The 23,437-nt window shown below is 37.2% G+C and overlaps 1 pseudogene; it reads right to left on the bottom strand.

Annotated features, from left to right (window-relative positions):
- The window catches only part of LOC116757737, a 93,283-nt pseudogene extending 91,758 nt beyond the window's left edge, over positions 1 to 1,525 (bottom strand).
- Between the last annotated feature and the right edge of the window lie 21,912 nt (positions 1,526 to 23,437).

Below are 23,437 nucleotides of genomic sequence, written 5' to 3'. Positions count from 1 at the left end.
ACTGAGGGCTTGAGGCCACCTAATCTTCAGGCAGAGCCTCGGTGAAAGTACTACAAGAAATGACATTTTAAAGCTTTTCATTTATTGCTTTCCATCTACATGGAGAAATTTTGGAAAATAAAGAGAAATATTAGGCAATTAATAAAAAATATAATTCCATGACTCAAAACAATGGTAACTATGATGATATTTATTTCTATAGAGATATATAACAAAATTGGGATCACTGCATACTCAGGATTTAACGCAATGCCTAAAAAATAGTAGACATTTACACTTAATAAAGAATTTTAATGAGTGGATGAGCATATTCCATTTTATATCCAGTTTTTCAATGAATATTTCATATGAGTATTTTCACGTTGTTAAAAATGTTTTAATGCTTGATTACTATTTCATCATATATATGTATTATTAAATCATTTGTCTATTTTTATCTAGTCTACCATTATTAAGGATTTAATTCTTTCCTAATTTTTAGCTAGTTTAAACAATGCTGTTGGGAAATGCTTTTACATAACGCTTTGCTCATTTTTCAGATTTCTTTAAGATAGATTCCTAAAAGCAGAGTTATTTAACCAAAAGGTATGAATTCCATTAAATTTCTTAATAGTTATTATCAAAGTGTTTTCACAAACATTGGTAATAATTTACATTTCCATAGTAGATTATGGCAATATCTGTCACACTGCATCTTAATTAATATAGTGTATTGTCATTTTTGTTGACATTTTATTTTTTTAAGTATAATTTGTTGTTGGAAATTAATCTTATTTTGTTCTTATATATATATATTTACATTTAGTGGTCATTTACATTTATTCTTTTGTGAATTAATGGCTTTCGCTGATTTTTTTTCCTATGCAGGAGAGGACTACACAAAGGCATGGACACCAGGGGTCCTGGGTCCACCTTCAAGTCTGTCTGTCACAACCAGCTCAAAATGACTTTGAGACTTTAGTCTCACCTGACTCAAGGGCATAAAAGTACTGAAATTTAAAAAGCCCAGAAGGAGGATTTCTTTTTAGAGAGTTGTCAAGACACTTTGTTCTCCCCAACCCAACACTCCTGTGGAGGGATGGGGACAGAAAAAGTTTTCTCACTTTTAGCCAAGTGAGAGTGAGGGTTCCATGAACACCACTCAGAGAGTTTAACTCTGTCCCCTGAAATTTGGGGCACAGGTTATGAGAAGCTGAGCCTACAAGCTGCCTGAGGAGACAGAACAGAGGGGAACACCCTCAGCTTGACCACACTACCCCCTATTGGGAGGGACAGTGAATCTCACCAATCAGATGGGACCACTGGAAGATGTCCTGACTCCTGCCAAAGATGCGCACTTGGAGAGGTGGTGCAGCCAGTGGAAGGTGGTGGGGGTGGTGGCCAGATGCCTGGGAGCTGATGGAAGAATTAGAAGTGGTTCATAGAGGAAAACCACAGTGCATGTTAAGAACTTACCATCTGAGAGCCCCCTGAAAGGAACAATCAGCAGTAGAGACAAAGAATCAGCACATCTAGATGGCGTCATGATGGGTAATCGTCCCTGTGCCAGCCAGCAAGACATTTTCGGTCCCTCATCTCTCCTCCATCTCTCTCTTCACCACTGGAAGAGCCAGAGCCTGCAGTAAGTCAAAGAGCAGATGAGCAGTATCCTTAACAGTCATGAATCCTATGGCCGAGAAGATATAATTTTAAATGAAATTTAGAGTTTTAACCTAGACTGGACATTATAATCACTGAAATGAGACTGTTCTTATCATTCAAGTAACTGGAAACTTAACAAAAGTCTCCCATGTTTTCATTTGATGAGAAAGAAATAGTCCACAAAGCCAGGGGTCAAGGGTCAACAGTGAGGAAGAACAAGGTTATTTTCTACCCATACCATATCAAGTTGAACTCAGTCAAATATCTGGCAGAAGAAGGACCCCAGTTATTTCTCTCCTCTTTTTCTTTTTTTAAAAAAAAGCTCTTAGCTGTTCTAATCTGTTTCTTTTTCTAGACTAACTTTAAATTTCTTATAAAATTCCTAATTAGGATTTTTATTGGAATAGTCCTGGACCTTCAATTTGGAGAGAATTTACTTTTCTCCAATATACATGTTACCATCTAGAATATGGTGCCTCTCCTTTTATCCAACTATTTTTAGATACAAATAAAGTTTAATAATAGTCATCCTCGTTATATTCTACACAATTATTGTTGGTTTCAATTCAATAAATTTTATGATTTGTTTAATTGATGTTTCTATTATTGCTACTATGAATGCAATATTTTTTCTTTTGTGTCTTAAAACTGGTTATTGAGTTTTAAATTAAATGTAGGAATTTGTGTTTTTAAATTGTAATCAACCACTCTACTAAATTTTTTATTAATTTTAAGAAAACTGTAGTCAGTTATCTTCCCATTTCATAGGTTTGTAGTTAAACTATCTGCAAATAATCATATGTATGTTTCCCCATTTTATTGCTTTTGTTTCTGCTTTGTGTTCTACTGCATTGTAAAAAAAAAAAAAAAAAAATAGAAAAACGTCATCAATGGTGATATACATCGGGTAGGTCTTCTTCTTTATTTTAACTGGAATCTTTTCTGTTACCAAAGTAGCTTATGCAATCTTGAGAATGATGCTGGCTATTGTCTTTAGAAAGATGTCCTTTGTGTGTTAAGGAATTAAAATGTTACTCCTAGTTTTATAAAAATTAGGTCAAGAACGGATATCTAAACTTTTTTTTAAAGACCTTCAGTTAAAGATATTTAAAGGCCTCCAGAGAAAGACATTTCAACACCCCAAGTAGCAGCTCTTTCCAGTGTTTAAACACTCTTATTTATGCATAATTTAAACTTTATATTATGAGTTAAGTCTACATGCTTATGTTTTGCCAGAAATAAAGATATAAAATATTGTCAGCTCTTACAGATTTTTAAGGCACATATAGAACTAATAAATGGACCAATAAAACTCTTAATCACTACAGTTGTATATATGTTCAGTTTTTAGAATAGGAGACATGATCGATTTTTTTAAATTCCATAATCATAGTAATCGCAGCTAACATTTTCAGCACTTGTGAACATTTAGGAAAAAACAAGGCATCAGCAACAGCCAATATATATTCACTGAGAATAAGACATGTCAGATTATATGTTTTATAAAGTTATTAAATGAGGGGTACTCAGTAGACAGAGTAAACCTGGATTTCATGAATTCATTTATTTAGTCGAGCCTCTCTAGATGTTCTTCTAGGAAAGATGATGAAAGACAGATTGTAGTGTAGATTTGCAGCTATTTGAAATTAGAGTCTGAATAGTGATCTGTGCTCCTAGGAGGAATTATCAGGAAAGGTTCTTAATCCTTCTTATTAAATATTTTTATCAGTTATTCAGATGAAGATATAAGGGGTATACATATCACACTACAATATGTTATAAAGCTGCAAAAGAGAAGAAATCAAATAGCAAAAAAAGAAATCAAAATTTTAAACAATCTTGATGGCTTGAAACATAAGGTATAAATCTTTAAAGAGAATTTTAAATCTTAGAAAAATGGGTGAGATCCTATTACCTAGTATGGGAGAAGAGGCCACTTGCATGGCAGCTGTTTATTATCAACACCATCACAACAACATTCTCGAAATGCCTTCAGATGTGAGACTTCTGGTCCATATAGAGTGGCCGGATGTGGTGTCAGAGGTTGGCTCCCAGGAAGCAGACAGTGAAGTGGCATTTAGAGGACAGGTTGTGTACCAGCAGTGACCTTGCGATCAACACCTGTGGAGGGGCAAGGAAGGGAGCAGGAGCTGGCAAAGGGAACAGCTGACCTGAGGCAGGTCCAGTAACTGCCTTGACAAAACTCATCGGGAGCTTTAAAACTAGAATGGCTCTTTGAAAAGTGCCAAGTTGGGCCAAGATAGTCCAGCCTTATACTCCCACATGAATCCATCACTGGATGTGGGCCGCCCAGGGAAAAGGACGTGACCTTGGACGAGGCGACTCTCCACAGCTGAGGCAATCCCTGAAGGGGTTGACAGCTGAAGACTCTCCACGGACAGCACTGCCAGCAGCTGGGTCAACAAATCCTTCAGGGAGGGGGTTTCTGGGCCATGTATCACAGTGTCCACCACAGTGGGAAACCCCAGTGCCTGCTCCAAGCCCATAGAAATGCTGGAGAGAATGTATTCTTTTAATGTTTTTAATACATGGTCAAGCATAAAACAGCAAGAAACAGTGCCAAAAGTGAAGAAGGAACTGACAGGCAAAGCATAAGAACCAGATATATGCCCTAGGAGAATATGGTTTTAAGCCCAGCGAGGAGGAAATGAAGGCTTTGGGCTCCATTCCCAGTCATCCACCAGAAACAAGAACTGCAAACTCCTGTCTGGAGCGTGTGGCCGAGATCTGTACTATCATCAAGATGAAAGAACCCTAAAATGAGATATTAACATAAAAATTGATCCAAAAGTCACTTTATGGACAGAGCCTCAACCGAGGCACATCCAAAAACACACCACTGTCGTCCCCAGCTTAGTGTACCTGAGGTGCCTGTGGTCAGCAGTGTCAGCCAGAGATGGTGCTCATGCGCAGTGAGGATGATCAAGATAAGAACTTCCAAATGCCAGAACCTTACAAACTTGGAGCATACTGAAAGAGACTTTAAGATAAAGATGTTTAAATAGTCAGAGAAATAAAGAAAGGGGCAAAATCCAAAAAGCAAACTAAGCAAAATTAATTCTAGAAATTAAAAGTACAGACACTGAAATTAAAAAAAAAAAAAAAGGTTCAACTGATGACCCACCCAACAGCACACAGTTAAAGAGAATAAGGACTAAATTAGAAAACTGATATGCAGAAATCACCTGGAATGCAGCCCAGAAAGATAAGAAATTGAAAATACGAAATTTGTCTATTAAATTCATGCTGGTAAACTCTTTTCATTCATTAAATATTTGTTAAATACTTACTATGTACCAGGTATTATGCTAGACATGGGAACACAATAGTGAACAAGAAAAAGTAACATTTACTCAAGCCATTTATTGTGACTTCACCAAAATGTGGTTCATACGTTTCTAATCCATGACATCTACAAATTAAGTGAATAAATTATATGATAAAAAGTAAGAATAACTATCTGGTTATCTAATCTTGGGCTATTTGGTTGTCTTAGGCAACATTTTTCTTCATCAGTCTTCAAGTTGATGAGGAAAAATGTTGCCTCACTAAGCTTCTTTCTGGCTAACCATATCTGGAATAATATGATCTTTCTGGACACCACTATTTAAAGTTGGATGTTGACAAATTACAGAGAGTTCAGATTCAGGTGACAAAAAATGTAACGTAGCCTAGAACATACATCATTTAAGAAATAGTTGAAGGGTTCTCCAGCCAGGGAAGAAGAGAATAAATAGATGCAAAACCCTCTAGTACTTTCCAACCCTAAAGTATTATGATTCAGCTTAAGGATTTTGTGACAGAAATTAACTGCTTGTCTCTTTCTTCCCTCTATCTACATAGCTAAACTATTATTTCTCAACTTTTCTTCTAGTTGGGTGAGTTCACATGACTAAATTCTAGCCAATAGCATGGAACTCTGTGTGCCACTTTAAAGCCTGGACCATAAACAACCTCCCCATGCATCTGTACTCTTTCACTATCTTTGGACTTGGTGCAGATTGCAGTGACCTTGGAAACCAGTGCTCAATGTAGTAAAGCCACAAGATGGAGGGAGCCTTGATCCCTGAGTCACTACATGGAGGAAAGTTTCCACCAATTAGGCATGTTTATTTTGGACTTTACATGATTGGAAAATATGTTTTTATCCCATTTAAACAATTACACATTTTGCTTTTATTTTTTTTAGTAATAGTTAACATTGTCTTAACTAATACAGTTTTTTTTAAATAAGGCTCCCCATCAAATTTTCACTTCTAATTCCTACCTGATTCATTCTAATGGAATTCTATTTCCCACAATTCTATCTCCTAGGGAGGGACTCTCCTAGGCAGAAAGCTTTTCTCCTACCTTGAATTATCTTTGTCACCAAGGTTGTTGTATCATCTTGTCACTGGTCCATCTTCTCTCAAGGGGAGAGCATTTCTTAATTATTCTTCTTCTCCAGAAATTAATTTAGACATCAGCTCCTCAATCAAACTGAGTTACTTAAAGCCTGGGACTCTTTCCTGCTCATGTTTATATCTAAGACCTATCACAGTGCTAGGCACATATCAGGTAATTATTGGTGGAATTAGTAAACAATAGAGGAGAGTTACAAATGTAAAGCCGTGCCTCTGATCTCTTTGGTTCTTAATGAGAAAGCCAAACAGAGCAATATTCAATAAAAAGAACACAGAGACCTATATATGCAAACTTATATAAAACTCTTTCAGTGCAGGTTACACACATCTGTGCCCATGTTTGTATATAGAAGAAAACAGATTGATTTCAAATCAGTTATTTCTGTGTGGAAAACCAACAGCTTCTTTTTGTTCTCTTTACAAGATCAAGGAAACCTGAAAGTGTAACTATCTTTTAAATACACGCAGGGCTCCCCCAAGCAAACAGTCTCTCACTAAATTAGTAAATGAGTAATGGTAATGAGATTACTCTGGGAAAAGCACATGTCAAAACATCGTAGTGCTCATGAGCATGAAACAGGCAACCAAGCCTTTCAGGAAATCCTAATCTGCTATTGCACAAACATATCTGTCTAGCTCAAGGCCAAATATCTAATAGACCCCTACTTTTTATGAGCAGAAGTAAAATGTAGGCAATGCTCAAGGGCAATGCATTCTTACCTTTCTCTGGGATCTGTACTAGAATCAGAAATAAGAGGATGAGAAGGAAATACTGTCTTCCTTGTTATTCTGAAAGACAAAGTGAAAAAGTCAGTTCTTGCTAAATTAAAAATATCTAACTAGTGTGCATCTCGATCAGTGCTCTAGAAACCTAACCTTGCTCCTCCTTGGGCCCCCTCCCCTTCTCCTCTTGAAAGCATCCCACTGTGCAGTAGCAATACACTTCCACATCTGCCTTCTCCTTACATAAGAGTTGTGAGGCCAGGAATCATTTTTTACCACATGGGACCTGGAACAATCTGAGGGTTTAGTCAGTGTTTATTAAATGTTTGTCAAATAATTTTAGATTTTCCTAAAAAGTATCAAAATAAGTATGATGAATTCTCCCCTGGTTATGAGTAGAATTGGAAGAACAGAACACAAAAGTAATCAATAGCCACACACCCTCCTTTCTGATTAGAATTGTGAATGTCACAAAAGCAGAACCATTGTCTTATTCATGGTAGTGTTGCCAGCATGCACTCAATAAGCATTCGTTGAGTAAATGCATGACCTCTCTTGAGTAATCTTTTGAGAAAATTTTATTTAATAAAGTAGCCTTATCATGATGGATCCTTGACACTACCACTTCCCCAATTCCCTTTGTATGCTCACAACTTGACCAGTGGTTTCTGCCGTGTTTTTGTTTTCTATTGATGCTGTAACAATTACTGCAAATTTAGCAGCTTAAAAAACACCCACTTAGGGCTTCCCTGGTGGTGCAGTGGTCGAGGGTCCGCCTGCCGATGCAGGGGACATGGGTTCGTGCCCCGGTCCGGGAAGATCCCACATGCCGTGGAGTGGCTGGGCCCGTGAGCCATGGCCGCTAAGCCTGCGTGTCTGGAGCCTGTTGCTCCGCAATGGGAGAGGCCACAACAGTGAGAGGCCCGTGTACAGCAAAAAAAAACAAAAAAATACACCCACTTATTATCTCAAGCTCTGTGGGTCAGAAGTCCAGGTAGGCTCAGAGCCTCTGATCTGAGTCTCAAAAGCTAAATAAAATCTGTCAGCCAGACTGGGGTCTTGTCTGGAGCTCTGGGGGAGAATCCACTTCCAGACTCTTCATGTGGTTGGCAGAATTCAGTCCCATGTGGTAGTAGGACTGGGCTGTCATTTCCTTTTGGCTGTTGACCAGGAGTCACACTCAGCTTCTAAAGCCCACATTCCCTGGCTCATGACCCCCTTCATCTTCAGAGCCAGTGATGGGGAACTGAGTCCTTCTAACATTTTGAATCTCTTTGGTTTCCCCTTCTGTCACATATCTCCTGTTTCTTTTGCTCATCTCCACCTTGCTCTTCTGCCTTCAAGGGTTCATGTGATTACAGTGGCCTATTTGGATGACCCAGAATAATTTCCCTGTTGCAATCTGTTTGGGCTGCTATAACAAAACTCCCATAAACTGGGTGGCTTGAACGACAGACATTTATTTCTCACATTTCTGGAGGCTAGGAAGTTCAAGATCAAGACATGGAGAGATTCTGTATATGAGGAGGACCTGCTACCTTCTTCATAGACAGCAGTCTTCTCACTGGGTGCTCACATGACAGAAGAGCTGAGAAAGCTGTCTGGGGTCCCTTTCATAACACTACTAATCCCATTCATGAGCGTTTCACCCTCAAGACCTAATCACTTCCCAAACACCTATCTCTTAATACAATCACGTTGGGTATTAGGATTTCAACATATGAATCTGGGGGAACACAAACACTTAGTTCATAATACTTCCTATTTTAGGGTTAGCTAATTAGGAACCTTAATTCCATCTGTAAAATCCCTTCACAGCAGTACTGAGATTAGTGTTTGATTGAATAACTAGGGAATGGGAATTTGGGGGGGACATCTTTAGATCTGTATAACACTTAGAGTGTGTGAACAAAACAGAGTGCCCCAAATGGAAGCTGTCTTTATGTCACCTCATCTCATAAGTGACATCTCATTGCTTCTGCCATCTTCTATTTGTTAGAAGCAACAAATATAAGCCCAGCTCTCACTCAAGGGAGGGGAATATGTACAGCCTTGAATACTAGTAGGCAGGGATCATTGGGGACCATGTTAGAGGCAGAAAAGAAAAGTAATTACTTTTTATTGTATGATTCACCTGTTAAAAGCATTTCTATAAATGATAATGTAAATACTGAATGCTGATGTAAGTAGAATTACCATAGCATTATACTGAGAGGAAAAGGTGATAGAATAGATATATGTATTCATGGGAGAGGAGGGAAGAAAGAAAATTAAATTCTCATAGTCAGTTGTGAGGAATCAATATAAAATATCCAAAAATGGCAAATCAAGAAGTAGCAATGTCTGTTATTTAAAGACATGAAGGCAAAAGGCCAAATAATCAAGTAAAAGAGGTTCAAGTGCTTCTGGGATAGGTAGATGTGAGTGTGAGGAAGCTGCTCATGGAGGATGGTTGTTTCTTATAAGAAACTTTATAGACTTCTTTGACTCTTCAAACCATGTATACATGTAACTTTGATTAAAAGAATGGGGGAAAAGAAAACAACAAAAGAAAAACAATAGAGTTTTCCCATAGAAAATTGTGAAATCATTTGCATTTGAAAACTATGTAATGCATCTCAAGCTGAGATGAAAAAGCTTTGGCCCAAGAAATACTAAACAAGATGCAGACAATGAAGAGAAACTGTATCCAATTCAGTGCAACAACAGCTATCTGTCAGCTGCACACTAAGTCTGACCCACCCTAGATGTCCGTGACGAGCAGCCAAAAAGGCAAGTCCGGAATCGGCCCCTCTTTGCAGCCACCCTGGTTTTCTATTCTGGCTTAGCTGCTGCCTGAGGCTTGGTTTTATTTCTAGATATCAGCCCAGTTTCTACTGGTTGGAATTATGCTTAATGTTAATTTTACAGCTTTTGCTTATTTGAGAGACACAAGTCTGTTCCAAGGCCAAGGACTTTCCACTGCAGGACTTTGCTCTTCTTTTGCAGGAATGTGTTATGGCTGGATCATCCTCTGGTTGCCTCCTTCTTGTCATTTATGTCTTATTCAAATGGGTTTGCAGAGGCTTTCCCTGACCACCCAAACCAAAAGTACACTCTTCCATGGCCCCCATCCCTGTTTTACACCCCAATCTGTTTTATTCATAGCATTTGTCAGAATGTGAAATCACTTTGTTCATATATTTTTGCCTGCTTTGTTTTATTCACCATAGTATCCCTGAAGCCTACAATAAGTGTCTGGCATTTATTAGTTACCAATAAATAATTGTCGAGTGGAAAAGTAGATTGGGTAGTGTATGAGTTAGTTTTGCTGCAGTAATGCTAAATAACAAATCCTCCTAAAATTCAATGTCTGAAAATAACAAGCATTCCTTTTGTGCCCATGAATCTATGGGTCAGCTTGAGTTCAGCTGATCTCAGATGAGCTCTGCTGAGCCTGGCTCCAGGCTGTGGGTTGTGTTCAGCTCCACACCATGTGTTTCTTCATTCTTTTTGGACTAGAGGCTGCCTGGGGCATGTTCTTCTCTCAGCAGATCACTGGAAAACAAGAAGGCAGGTAAAATCATGTCATGCTTCTTGAAGCCTGGGCTGTGATTGCCACACTGTTACTTCTGTGAACCTTCCACTGGTCACAGCAAATCACAGGACCAAGTCCAACACCAAAGAAGTGGGAAAGTATATTCTGTCCACTATTATTCAGAATTATGATACTCAACTCAAAACACATATCATTGCTGCTGATTAAATATTGAGTGTGTCACAGGATATTAAACTATATAAAAAATTTGATCTCATTCAACTACTTCCTTTTCCACATGAGCAAACAGACCCAGAGAAATGAGAGCGAGAGAACACTGCCAAGTTATATGGCAAAGGGGTGGATGTATAATCCTATTAAAGGGGAGGGAAGAATTAGGATCAATAATTCAATCTTATCTGAATGAATGAATGCAAAAGTGAATTAGATTGACAAAAATAAGCAGCAGAGAAAGAGAAATCGAAGACACAAGAGAAAAAGCATGGTCTTGGAGAAGGCAGGGGATGAAGAGATCAAATGCATTGGTGGAAGGTGGACTTTGAAAAGAAAGGAAGGGAGGAAAGAATGGGTAGGTGTATAGACATATTTCTGGTTTGTAAGGAAAGAATGATAAGAATTGGAGGAGTTCGGGTCTGTGAGAAAGAGTGCAATACTTGATTGGCATACTCAACTGTAACACACCCGGCAATAACACAATCAGATATAATGTGATGAGTGCTGTGTTCCCAGACCCCAGAACTCCCGACCACTTAATAACATTAAACAAGGTGTTACTGTCTGTAGAGCATCAAAGTCAGTGAGTTGCAGCATCATTGACCTGAGATAACCTCAGTTTTCTTAGGGAAGGAAGTGTGGGAGTCATTTGCTGAAAGTGAAGGCAGCAAGAGTTGTATAAGTGGCTTATGGTTAATGATGAAAGTTTGGAAAATTATCTAAGGGAAATGGGAAAAGTGACCAAAAGCACCTAAAGAATTTACCACCAACAGAGGGCTGGCTTCACTCAGATTAGATCATGGATGGAACCAGTGTCCATCCACATGGTTGCATGATTGCCTCTGGCACTCCTTCTTTCAACGATTTATGGAATGCTTACTGAAAGCCATGAAAAACAGTTCCTAGTTCCAAGCAGATGATAGTTTAATCAATATATTGCAAAATGGGTTAATAACTAGAGAAAAGACTCTGCTATAATTCAGAACTTAAAACTAAAAACTAAAGCATGGATTCATGCAAATGTAACCTTTCCATCTCATCTGCCTGTATCAAATGTCACTGCCATTTAATTTTCTAATAAATTACACACACATACAGTGTTTAAATGCAAAGTTTAATGAAGTCAATAAAATAAGGGCATAAATCAGTAGAATGTAAATTCCATTCCTGTCCTTTACTACCTAACTGAGAGATAAATGTCATTTACTTTGAGATAATGTTTTCACAAAAGCACTCAGAGGAGCTTCAGCTCCAATGTTCCAGAAGGATCATTCCTGACCACTATTATTTATGATAATGACACTAAATTAAAAACACATACATGGATAGAAACATCCCTATCATTGTTGCTGATTAAATATTAAGTGTGAGGGTGACAGAATGATAAAACTGTAAAGAACTTTGCTGCAGTCCAACCACCTCATATACAGCTGAGAAAAAAGGTACAAGGAAATAAATTATTTTTCGGGAGGCACATAAAAAATTAGTGGCAGAACAGAAATAAATCCCAAATCTCCTGATTCCCACTCCAGGGTCATTTCACGTCACCAGCCATTTCCTTACCTGGCTTGGCAGTCTTATTATGCAGGGGTCCCAGTTGCCAGAGCAACGAAAGAAAAGAAAGGTATCAAAAGGGTAGCTATATACAACAACACTCTCTGTTCCTCAGGCAATCAGAGGAGCCTAGAGAGGCAGCCCCATCACCCAGAGATTGACAGGTACACGGCCTACCATGATAAGTGCACAGTCAATGCCAAACCCTCTTGGGCACCAACAGAAGCAAAGTGCCACTCAAAGGTGCTTTCTGCAAGCAAGATGTATACCAGCTAAAAACCTGAATGAATATGGTCATTGTTAGGGAGCACAAAGTGTCAGTTGCTTTATTTTGGAAACTTCACAGAGTCACTATGCTTACTCAGCTGCAGGACAGCCAGTACGCCAGGAAGAATATTACTGCTCACCCCTATCTTCACTGACCAGGATGCAAACTATTGAAGGGATGTTAATGGGCGCTTTAACTATACGATTTCTATCCTCAATAAATTTCCCGTCTTAGTCTATTCCTGCTGCTATAATAAAATATCACAGATTGAGTAGCTTAGAAACAACAGAAATGTATTTCTCACAGCTCTGGAGGCTGGGAAGGCCAAGATCACAGTGCCAGCAGATTCGTTGTTTGGCCTACTTTCTAGGTCATGGACAGTACCTTCTCACTGTATCCTCACACGGTGAAAGGGAAGCAAATATGTTCTCTGGGGTCCGTTTTACAAAGCACTAATTGCATTCATGAGGGTTCCATCTTTATGACCCAACTGCTTCTCAAAGGCATATTGGGCATTAAGACTTCAACATAGTAATTTTGAGAGGACACAAACATTTGAATCATAGCATCTCCCCAGAGACAAAATCCACAGTAATATTAAATTTGGGACATTTCAGACAGGCTTATCCCCTGATTTCTTCTCCACATATCTAGTATCTTCTGTCACAGTTTTTAGGGAGTTTCAGCGAGCAGTATCTCAAGCATTTCAGGATAATATACAGAAAAAGTCTTGTTGATCTTGGACAGGGTCAAACCATTCACAGTGTATTGTTTTGTATTCATTTCATTTTAAGAAGGGCATGGAAAATCCAGCATGTGAACTGAGGGGTCTGAAAAGTGGGTTATAAGAGAAATGACTGAGGAAATTCTAAATGATTAGTCTGCAAATAACACACAAAAAAGAGACTTCAGATTTCTTAAAATAATTTTAATAATTTTAAAATAATTTTAAAATTTTTAATAATTTAAAAAATAATTTATAATTTTAAATCATAGTCTTCTGTTTTGTAACCAAGTTTATTTGTTACAAAACAGAAGTAGAGTCACAGGTGTACAAAACAAACCTATGGTTACCAGGGGAAAAGGGGGAGAGGGATAAATTGGGAGATTGGGATTGACATATACACATTACTATATATAAAATAGATAACTAATAAGAACCTACTGTATATCACAGGGAACTCTACTCAATACTCTGTAATGGCCTATTTGGGAAAAGAATCTTTAAAAAGAGTGGATATATGTATATGTATAACTGATTCACTTTGCTCTACACCTGAAACTAACACAACATTGTAAATCAACTATACTCCAATAAAATTTTTTTAAAAATTTTTAAATAAGTAAATAAACATTCACTTAGATACCCCCCAAAAAAGAATAGTGACTCTGTATTTGTAAAAATTATAGATAGGTAGATGTAGATAGATAGTGTGCTTGTTATTTTTTTAAAAGTCAACTAAATACAGAAAAGTACAAAGAAAAATGTTTAAAATTCATCCAAAATTTCACTACCTAAAACAACCATCATTAATATTTGATCACCTTATTCCAGATATTTTTCTATGTCCCACAGAAAGGGAAGAATAAGTACAGAGCAATATAGATGAACATATTTTACCAAAAAAATCATGCTTTGTATATGGTCTTGAAAAAATAGATATAATAAATTTCTGCTTGATTTTAACAGGATTAAAAAGAAACTGAAGTAAATCTGCATAACTGTCAGAGATAATACCAAAAAAATTTCTTTAAAAATATGAAAACATTAAGGGGTAGGGTCACTAAAGTTCTTTTTATTTAGCTTTAGACAATATTTATTAACTCTCTGCTAGAGATGAGGAAATTACTATATTGCACTTCCTTTCCCTCTTTCCCTCTCCCCACCTCAAATTTTCCTTGGTTATTATATTATTTTCCTGTGATGCTATAACAAGTCACCACAGACTTGGTGCCTGAAACAACAGAAATTGACCTTCTTACTGTTCTGGAAGCTAGAGGTCCAAAATCAATTTCACTGGGCTAGAATCAAGGTGTCGGCAGGGCCATGCTCTCTCTGAAGGCTTTAGGAGAGAATCCTTGCCTTGTTTCTTCCCACTTTGGGTGGCCTCCAGCATTCCTTGGCTTATGGCTGTGTCATTCCAATCTCTGCCTCTGTGGTCACATGGTCTTCTCCTCTTCTGTCATATCTCCCTCTATCTCTGATTAAAAGAACACATGTGACTGTATTAAGGGCTGATCCAGATAATGCACAATGATCTCCCCACCTTAACTTAGTCACATCTATGAAGTACTATTTTCCATTTAAGGTAAAATTCACAGGTTCTGGGGATTAGGACATAGCTAACTTTTAGGCGGCATTATTCAGCCTAACACAATTATTTTATTATTGTTCCAACAAGTGGTGGTTTACAGTATTTGCATTCTCTTCTGTACTTGTGATTCTCACAATTACTTACTCTCAGTTCCATATGTAAGTAGAGTTGATGTCTACTCCCAGTCTTTTTATTTAGTTTCTCCTTTTCTGATTTTTCAATTTTGTTTCACCTCTTAGTGGGCAGTCATTAGTTATTGTTATTCTCTAATTCATTGATTTTTTTCCCTTATATCTAACACATCTTTTCTCTTTGGTTGTTTTAATTTGCTCTGTTACATTTTTCCAATTTCTACAACTGTCGATCTTTAGCTCATTTGTTTTCATCTGTGTGGTTTAGTGATAAACATTTTTAGAGCTATAAATTTCACTCTCTACTACTGTAGCTGGGTCCACAACTTTAGCTTGTAGTGTTTTCATTTGTTCAATTTTAAGTATTTTGCAATTTTTCTTATAATTTTTCTCTTTCACCAAAGTTTTTAGTAATGCATTTACATGTTGCTTGATCTAGCAGTTTCTGAAAGGAGTATGTTTAAATGTGTTAGTTCATTTTCCCCCATAATTCTGTTTGTGGCTTTTTTTTTTTTTTTGTGGTACGCGGGCCCCTCACTGTTGTGGCCTCTCCCGTTGTGGAGCACAGGTTCCAGACGCGCAGGCTCAGCGGCCATGGCTCACAGGCCTAGCCGCTCCGCTGCATGCGGGATCTTCCTGGACCGGGGCACGAACCCGTGTCCCCTGCATCGGCAGGCAGACTCTCAACCACTGCACCACGAGGGAAGCCCCTGTGGCTTTTCTTTTAGCCTATCTTGTAAGGTACATATATGTTTCTCATTAGTTTCTTAATCTATTGTTCTTTTATGCTACACTATTACCCTTATGTTTTCACCTTGAATTCTTCTTTTAATATCAAAATTGCTATCACAATTTTGTCCAGCTTATATTTTGCCATACATGTAATTTCAAATTTTCTTTATCTTTCAGTTTTAAATGTGCCTCTTCTAAAATCTCTATTTGTGGGACATACTTTTTTTTTTTTTTTTTTGTGGTACGCAGGCCTCTCACTGTTGTGGTCTCTCCCGTTGCGGAGCACAGGCTCCGGACGCACAGGCTCAGCGGCCATGGCTCACGGGCACAGCCGCTCCTCGGCATGTGGGATCCTCCCAGACCGGGGCACGAACCAGTGTCCCCTGCATCGGCAGACGGACTCCCAACCACTGTGCCACCAGGGAAGCCCTGCGGGACATACTTTTAAAATATATCTCTGAAATTCTGTCTTTTGTCCAGTAAGCTAAGTCCATTTGCATTTAGTATTATTTTTATATGAGAATGCCTTTCCACCACCCTTTTCATCTTTTCAATTTACTGCGTTTTTATTCTGCTTCTTTTTCTCTTTTGCTGCCCTTCAAAAGATAAATTGGGTTCTCATCTTCTCATTTGAAGTTTACATACTCTATGCTTATTATATGATGGTTATGCCAAATTTATTAAAACCAAAAGTTTTATTTATATTTATCATTTAATTTATTAAATTAGTAATGTCAATATACACTTCATAACAAGTACTTTGCATCTCTTCACCTCTGGTCTCTACACCTTTCTTTCTCCCAACTATGTTTTTAAACAACCATAATTTTGTTCCAGATCCTTATGAATATACTTTTTTTGGTCCTTTCTTTTGAAACAACAGTGAACTTTACTAAGTTACTAACTGCCTCAGTCAGTTTGGACTGCTATAGCAATTTACCAAACATGAGCAATTTATTTATTTTTAATATTTATTTATTTATTTGGCTGTGCCAGGTCTTAGTTGCAGCACATGGGATCTTCACTGTGGCATGCAAACACTTAGTTGTGGCATACGGGATCTAGTTCCCCCACCAGGGATTGAATCTGGGTCCCCTGCATTGGGAGCATGGAGTCTTAACTACTGGACCACCAGGGAATTCCCAAACATGAGTGATTTAAACAACAAACATTTATTTCTCACAATCCCAGAGGCTAGAATTCAGAAATCATGGTGTCAGCATGGACAAGTTCTGCTGAGAAGCCTCTTCTGGGATGCGGACTACTTCCTTCTCCTTGTATTCTCACATAAAGGAAAGAGAAAGGAAGCAATCTCTCTTGTGACTGTTATAAGGATACTAACTGCATTCATAAGAGCTTCACCCCCATAACCTCATCTAATCCAAATTACCTCCCTCAAGCCCCACTTCCTAATACCATCACTTTGGGGAGGGAGTAAGATTTTAACAGGTGAATTTTGGGATGACACATTCAATCTATAATGCTTATTTTTTATCCCACATAGCTTACCATTTTCTTCTGGATTTATAAGATCTTTGTGTAGTAAACCTTCTGAGGTCATATATGCCTGAGGATATCTTTATTACATCCTACTACTTAAATAATGGTTTGTCTGGATATAAAATTTACTACATCAAACATATAAAATTACTCCATTGTCTTGCATACACTTTGCATTCATTCACTCCTTACACAAACTGTGAGCTAGTGACTATCATCACACTGACAGCTCAGGAATCTGATGAGCAGTGGCAGAGCACTGGCTCCGGTCACAGAGGTGCTGAGGAACCACTCAGGTCCATAGGCCTCTGAAGACTATTTTCTTAACCATTTAGCAACCAGCCCAATAGGTTTTTCGCCCCAGTTCAAATGTGATTTAGAAGGAAAATATCTGGTCACTTGGGGACACAAGCCTTGAAAATGTATTTATAATTCAGGAAAAGGAGGCGGGGGAGGACAGTCCCTCCTAACCATGGTGAGCAATCTGTTCAGTCCCCAGAGCATGAAGTCTGATTTTCTTTTTATCTGGCTTTTATGTTCAAGGGAATATAAATGTCAGAAATCAAGCATTCCCTTTGGATCATAGAGTAATAAATAACTTTATACCATTTTGCACAGATGCTGTGACTAAATTGAGACCAGGAAAGATGCAGACAACTATAGCAACAAACTGATGATGAATCTATTTTTTAAGAGCAACTGTTAAATTAGAAAGATTTGTCAAATTAAAAGAAAAAAACATAGGAGGAAATGATTTAGACACCAATCCTAAGAAATTCAAAGGAGATTCAGAACTAGAGTAAATGAGCAATCCACTCAGCCCAGAAAGAGGTGAGATCATCATTTTGCAGCTTTAAACAAAATTCTGAATGTTTTAAGGCATAAAGGAGAGTTATACCTTGAAAGAATTAACGTATTACTGGGAATAGAAAAAAATATTTCTGAAATAATAAAAACTTTATACTCTAAGTAAAATATAATATTAAGAATAATATCACTTATCTGCCTTTAGGGAAATTCATACTTAAAACCAAGATATGGATATTTACTCTAAATTGATTCAGTTTTATTAATTTAGCAAATATTTTTAACCACTCCAACATAGTAATACCACTCCTGGATACCTATTCTAAAGTAAAGAATACAAAATTTTCAACAGCAGCAAATGTTCAATGAAGCACTATTTTGTAATAGGAATATATTAGAAATGAAACCAAAATAAAGGAAACTATAATTTACTGAGTAACAATTATTTGCCAGGCATTATCTGGGTACTTTATCTAAGTTATATTTAACAGTAATAATCTAGATATTCTTTTCCTAATGAGGAAATGAGCTCAAAGAGATTATGTTACCTGTGAAAGATTAAACACATGGTTAATAAGAGCAAAGTATAACCTAAGTGACAGTGAATGGAATATTGCTTAATTAATTATGTACATCAATTTAATGTTTTCCATACAGCCATTAAGACTAATAGTTATGAAAACCATGGAGCAAAAAGGAAAATGTGTAAGATTTGAAATTTAGTTAAACACACACATGTATATAATTGCCTCTATGCTATAATTGCATAAAATTATATTTGCAGACAGGCAATGAATACAACATGAGGACAGCTGTTCCTTGTTAACATACTGGTGTTGTGAATGGCTTTCCTTAATTTTAAAATTTCCACTGTTCATTCATTCATTCAAGAAATAATTATTGAATGTCTACATCAATGAGCAAAATAGAGTCCCTGTCTTCATGGAGTTTACATTCTAGTAAGGGAGACAAATGATAAATATATTACATGAAATCAGTTAGTGACAAATGATATGAAGCAAATAAAGAGAATTGGGCAGATTGAGAGTGATAACATGCTCATTTAGAAACAGTGGTCAAAGAAGGCTTCCTTGATGAGATGACCTTTGCGTAGTGAAGAGGGAGTAAGCCACATGGATATAAGGACAGGCACTGCATTCAGGAGACATAGCAGGTGCAAAGGCCCTGAGGCTGAAATTGGATGCCATACAGACATTTTAAAGATGTGGGGGAAGTTCATGTAGTAATGTTAAATAGAAATAGTATAAGGAAAAAAGGCTACAAAATTATGCCTATAATCTAACAATTATGTTAAAAAAGCACCAAAAAAAGACATTAAAATAAAAAGTACAACAATATGTTGATGGTGAGTTATCTTGGTATAAATGTAGTTTTTATGAGCAAGAGCTCCAAACCCAGACTGCCTGGGTTCAAATATCAGTTTTGTGACCTTAGAGAATTCACATAGCTTCTCTGTGCCTTATCTGTAAAGTGGGGGTAATAATAATAGTAGTTCCATAAGTACTATAGTGTTGTTGAGAGGTATGGTAGCAGGATAATATGCCCATAATATCCATGTTCTAAACTCTAGAAACTGTGTGTTACCTTATGTAGCAAAGGGGAATTAAGTTGCAGATGAAACCAAAGTTGCTAATCCGTTGACCCTAAAATAGGGAGATCATGGAGGGCTATCTGTCTGAACCCAAGATAATCACAAGGGTCCTTACAAGTGGAAGAGGGAGGTAGAAGAAGAGAGTCAGAGAAAGAGAAGTGACAACATAAGCAGTGTCAGAGGGATGCTGTGTTGCTGGCTTTGACGATGGAGGAAGGGACTTTGAGCCAAGGAATGTGGGCAGCTTCCAGAAGCTGGAAAAGAGAAGGAAGCATTCTTTCCTAGAGCCTCCAGGGGAGAAAAATGCAGCCCTGCTGACTTTAGCCCAGTTGTGTTATGTTGGAATTTTGAACTCCAGAACTGTAAAATAAATTTGTGTTGTTTTAATTCACCAAATTTGTGGTAATTTGTTATAGCAACAACAGAAAAATAATACAAGAGGATGAAGTGAGTTTTTATGAGTAAAATGTTTAGAACAATACCTCCCACGTGGTGAACATTCTACAAGCTGTTATAATATTTGCGAGGTGTTTTCTACCACATTTTCCAATAAGCAAGGCATATGTATTGATTAAATATTTACCCTAAAAGTAACTGTGAAAAGACTACTTAAAAGGAGAAAGTGTTATCATCAGAATTGCTAATTAATAGATGAAAAGGAAGATTTTAACTGCAGGAGAACAAAATTAATTCAAATATAAAATAAGAAGGAAAGAGAAAAAAATGTTCCCTAAATTCAAAGACCTTTTATTCAATCCATTCTTCACTTGCTAACAAAATACTGACAAGTGGCTGTGGCTGGAATAGATTAAAAGAAGTTTCATTTTGGATGTATGATTTATAGACTATGAGGAAAACCGTGAATCCATCTAGAATCCAGATGTAGGTCAGTAATCTAAGGCATGGAGTCCAGTAAGTTCCTTTACAGACAAGGATCATAAAAGCTTGGAATTTCACTCCTAGTAAAAGCCTCTAGGAATTTGTAAATTTCATTTTCATTCCAAAATAAAAGTGAGAAATCAAATTGTATCAAGTCAACCAAGAGCACCTCCTCCCTTAATTCTTGGCTCCATCAGGTCTCCAAGGGACTCAAAAATTTCAGTTCCATCCAAACACTTAGCAAGCATCTCCCATACATATGATTAGACCCTGTGTTAAGTAGCACTGAACTTAAATACAGACAGAACATAATCTATATTTTTTATAGTTGAAAAAAATATGGCTTCATTATTTTTAAAAGTTGGAACATTTACTTCTCATGCTCAATTTTTTGCTCAAAAATATTTTTGAATGTCTTTCTAAATATATTTAGATACTATTGAAATACTTTCAAACAGACTACATGTTTTTTCAAATAATTTGTAATATAGGAATAAGAAACTTTGTAGCTTTTCTACTTTACTACTTTGGAATTTTTTTCAGTTACCTCACCATTTAGATGTTTGGCTAAAAAGTCAGGAGGTTTATGATTCCATAAGAATTATATAACAAGATGTTTGTCAAAATGTTAGATTTTTAGGACAGTGCTTTTTCCTTTTTAATTTAATTTTTAATTCTTATTAATGAAAATAATGCACAAAATAGCAGATACCTGGCCCATCCATCTTCTTTCCTAATTCCAATTCCCCAGAAACAACCACTTTCAATATTTTTGACTGTTTATTCTGGTGTTTACTTCCATATTTTTAAATAGCTTCTTTACACTGCTCTTTTATGATTTCTTTTTAATTTAAATGATATCTATTGATTCCTACTATGCAAGATGAGATTTTAACTCTCATAGCCACTTCCCTCGTCCTCTCACACACAAATATATAATCTTCATCTTTTCCTATTCTTCTAAATTATCTATATCACCCTTTTCAGTTTAAACAACATTTATTGTTTACATTTTATGTAAAAATAATGCAGAGTAGATCCATATAGTGTATTACAGTTTCATTTCCTATCTTCTATAATATTGTCCTCCCTGGAATTAATAATTTCCTCATTTAGTCCAATTGTTTCATTTGCTATATAACTGTCACAAATTCATTCCTCAACTCTGACAGAGCTGGATTCCAGCACAGCAGGAAATCCATCAGATTTGCTTTTTTTGTTGTTGTTGTTCCTTGCAAACACCACTGCTGGATCTCTCTGACCTGCTCTGAACTGGACTTCAGAGGTCTGCCACACATCAGTTGTCCTAAGACTTCTGGGTCATCCTCAGAATTGCCTTCACCCCGTTCCTCTGTTATAAACCTTGTTTCTAGGACACCTTGCTTCTCTCTTGGATGATGTTCTATCTTTAGGGAAGCACGTCTTTCAGGAGCTGCCTGAAAAGGGTGCCTGAGGCCAAAAATAAATTTTAAGAACTTTGGAGGTCCAAAAATATCTTCCTTCCACCTTGATGCTTGGTTGTTAGTTCAGCTGGATATAGAATTCTGTTTTGTAACTTCATTGCCTCCAGCAATAGTTTCCTAGCATATTGTTATCAGGAACCTAACCTTCTTCTGATTCCCAACCATTTGTATGTAACCTATTTCTCCCCTTCTCTGGAGGCTTTTAGAATTCTCTTTTTTTCTCTAGTGCTCCAAAATTTTTTTGATGATATGCCTTGTTTTGGTTTTAGTTTTTATTCTTTGTCACCCATTTTGCTGGCCAATCATTCAAACTTTTCTTTGAAACTTAATTCCTATAGTCTGGGAAATATTTTTAGAATAGGTCTTTAATAAGTTTTTTCTATATTTTGTCTGGTGTCTCTTTTTGGAATTTCTATTACTCATGTCTTTTGGAACTCCTCAACTTTTCCTTTAATTTTCTTGTCTTTTCTCACCACTTTAGGGAGATATATTTTGAAATATTTTCTCAATTTATTTCCCAAGTCTTCCACTGAATTTTTACCTGCTATCACGTTTTAATATCCAAGGTCTGGGCTTCCCTGGTGGCGCAGTTGTTGAGAGTCCGCCTGCCGATGCAGGGAACACGGGTTCATGCCCCGGTCCGGGAAGATCCCACATGCCGTGGAGCAGCTGGGCCCGTGAGCCATGGCCGCTGAGCCTGCGCGTCTGGAGCCTGTGCTCCGCAGTGGGAGAGGCCACAACAATGAGAGGCCTGCTTACCACAAAAAAAAAAAAAAAAAAAAAAAAAATATATATATATATATATATATATATATATATATATATCTCCAAGGTCTTTCTTTTTAAAGCAGTCTATTCTTTTTCACAGATACATTTTCTTCTCTCATATTTCTGAGAATATTAAAAGGTTCACTTTTTTTCTGCTTGTTCAGTTCATTGTTAAGAGTCTTTCCTCAAACACTTGTTGATTTGTAGGTATCTTATTAGAAATTAAATGCCTCAGTGTGGGACTTGTTGGGCTTCAGTGCAAGATGATCCAGGGACACAATTGTATTTTTAAAGATTTGCAAAAATAGTCTCTGCAGCACTTCACTCTTGGGCAAGTTATATTTGTCAAATAAAAATCTTCGTATGCTAACACATATATATGGATCTAAAAGAAAAAAAAAAGGTTCTGAAGAACATAAGGGCAGGTCAGGAATAAACATGCAGACATAGAGAATGGACTTGAAGACACAGGGAGGGGGAAGGGTAAGATGGGACGAAGTGAGAGAGTAACATGGACACATATATACTACCAAACTTAAAATAGATAGCTAGTGGGAAGCAGCCGCATAGCACAGGGAGATCAGATCGATGCTTTGTGACCACCTAGAGGGGTGGGATAGGGAGGGTGGGAGGGAGACTCAAGAGGGAGGGGTTATGGGCATATAAGTATACGGATAGCTGATTCACTTTGTTATACAGCAGAAACTAACACACTATTGTAAAGCAATTATACTGCAATAAAGCTGTTAAAAAAGAAATCTTCCAGTCCCATGGTTTAGGATTAGGGAGATGATTACAAGCTTCATTATGAGTATTTGAGAGGCTGAATGGGGCTGGATGTTGGAGGTCTTACTTCTAGAATCCAGATC

The sequence above is a fragment of the Phocoena sinus genome, chromosome 8, assembly GCF_008692025.1.
Source record: "Phocoena sinus isolate mPhoSin1 chromosome 8, mPhoSin1.pri, whole genome shotgun sequence".
NCBI lineage: Eukaryota > Metazoa > Chordata > Mammalia > Artiodactyla > Phocoenidae > Phocoena > Phocoena sinus.
Note: the sequence above shows the minus strand (reverse complement) of the source record. Positions and strands in the feature narration are given on the sequence as shown.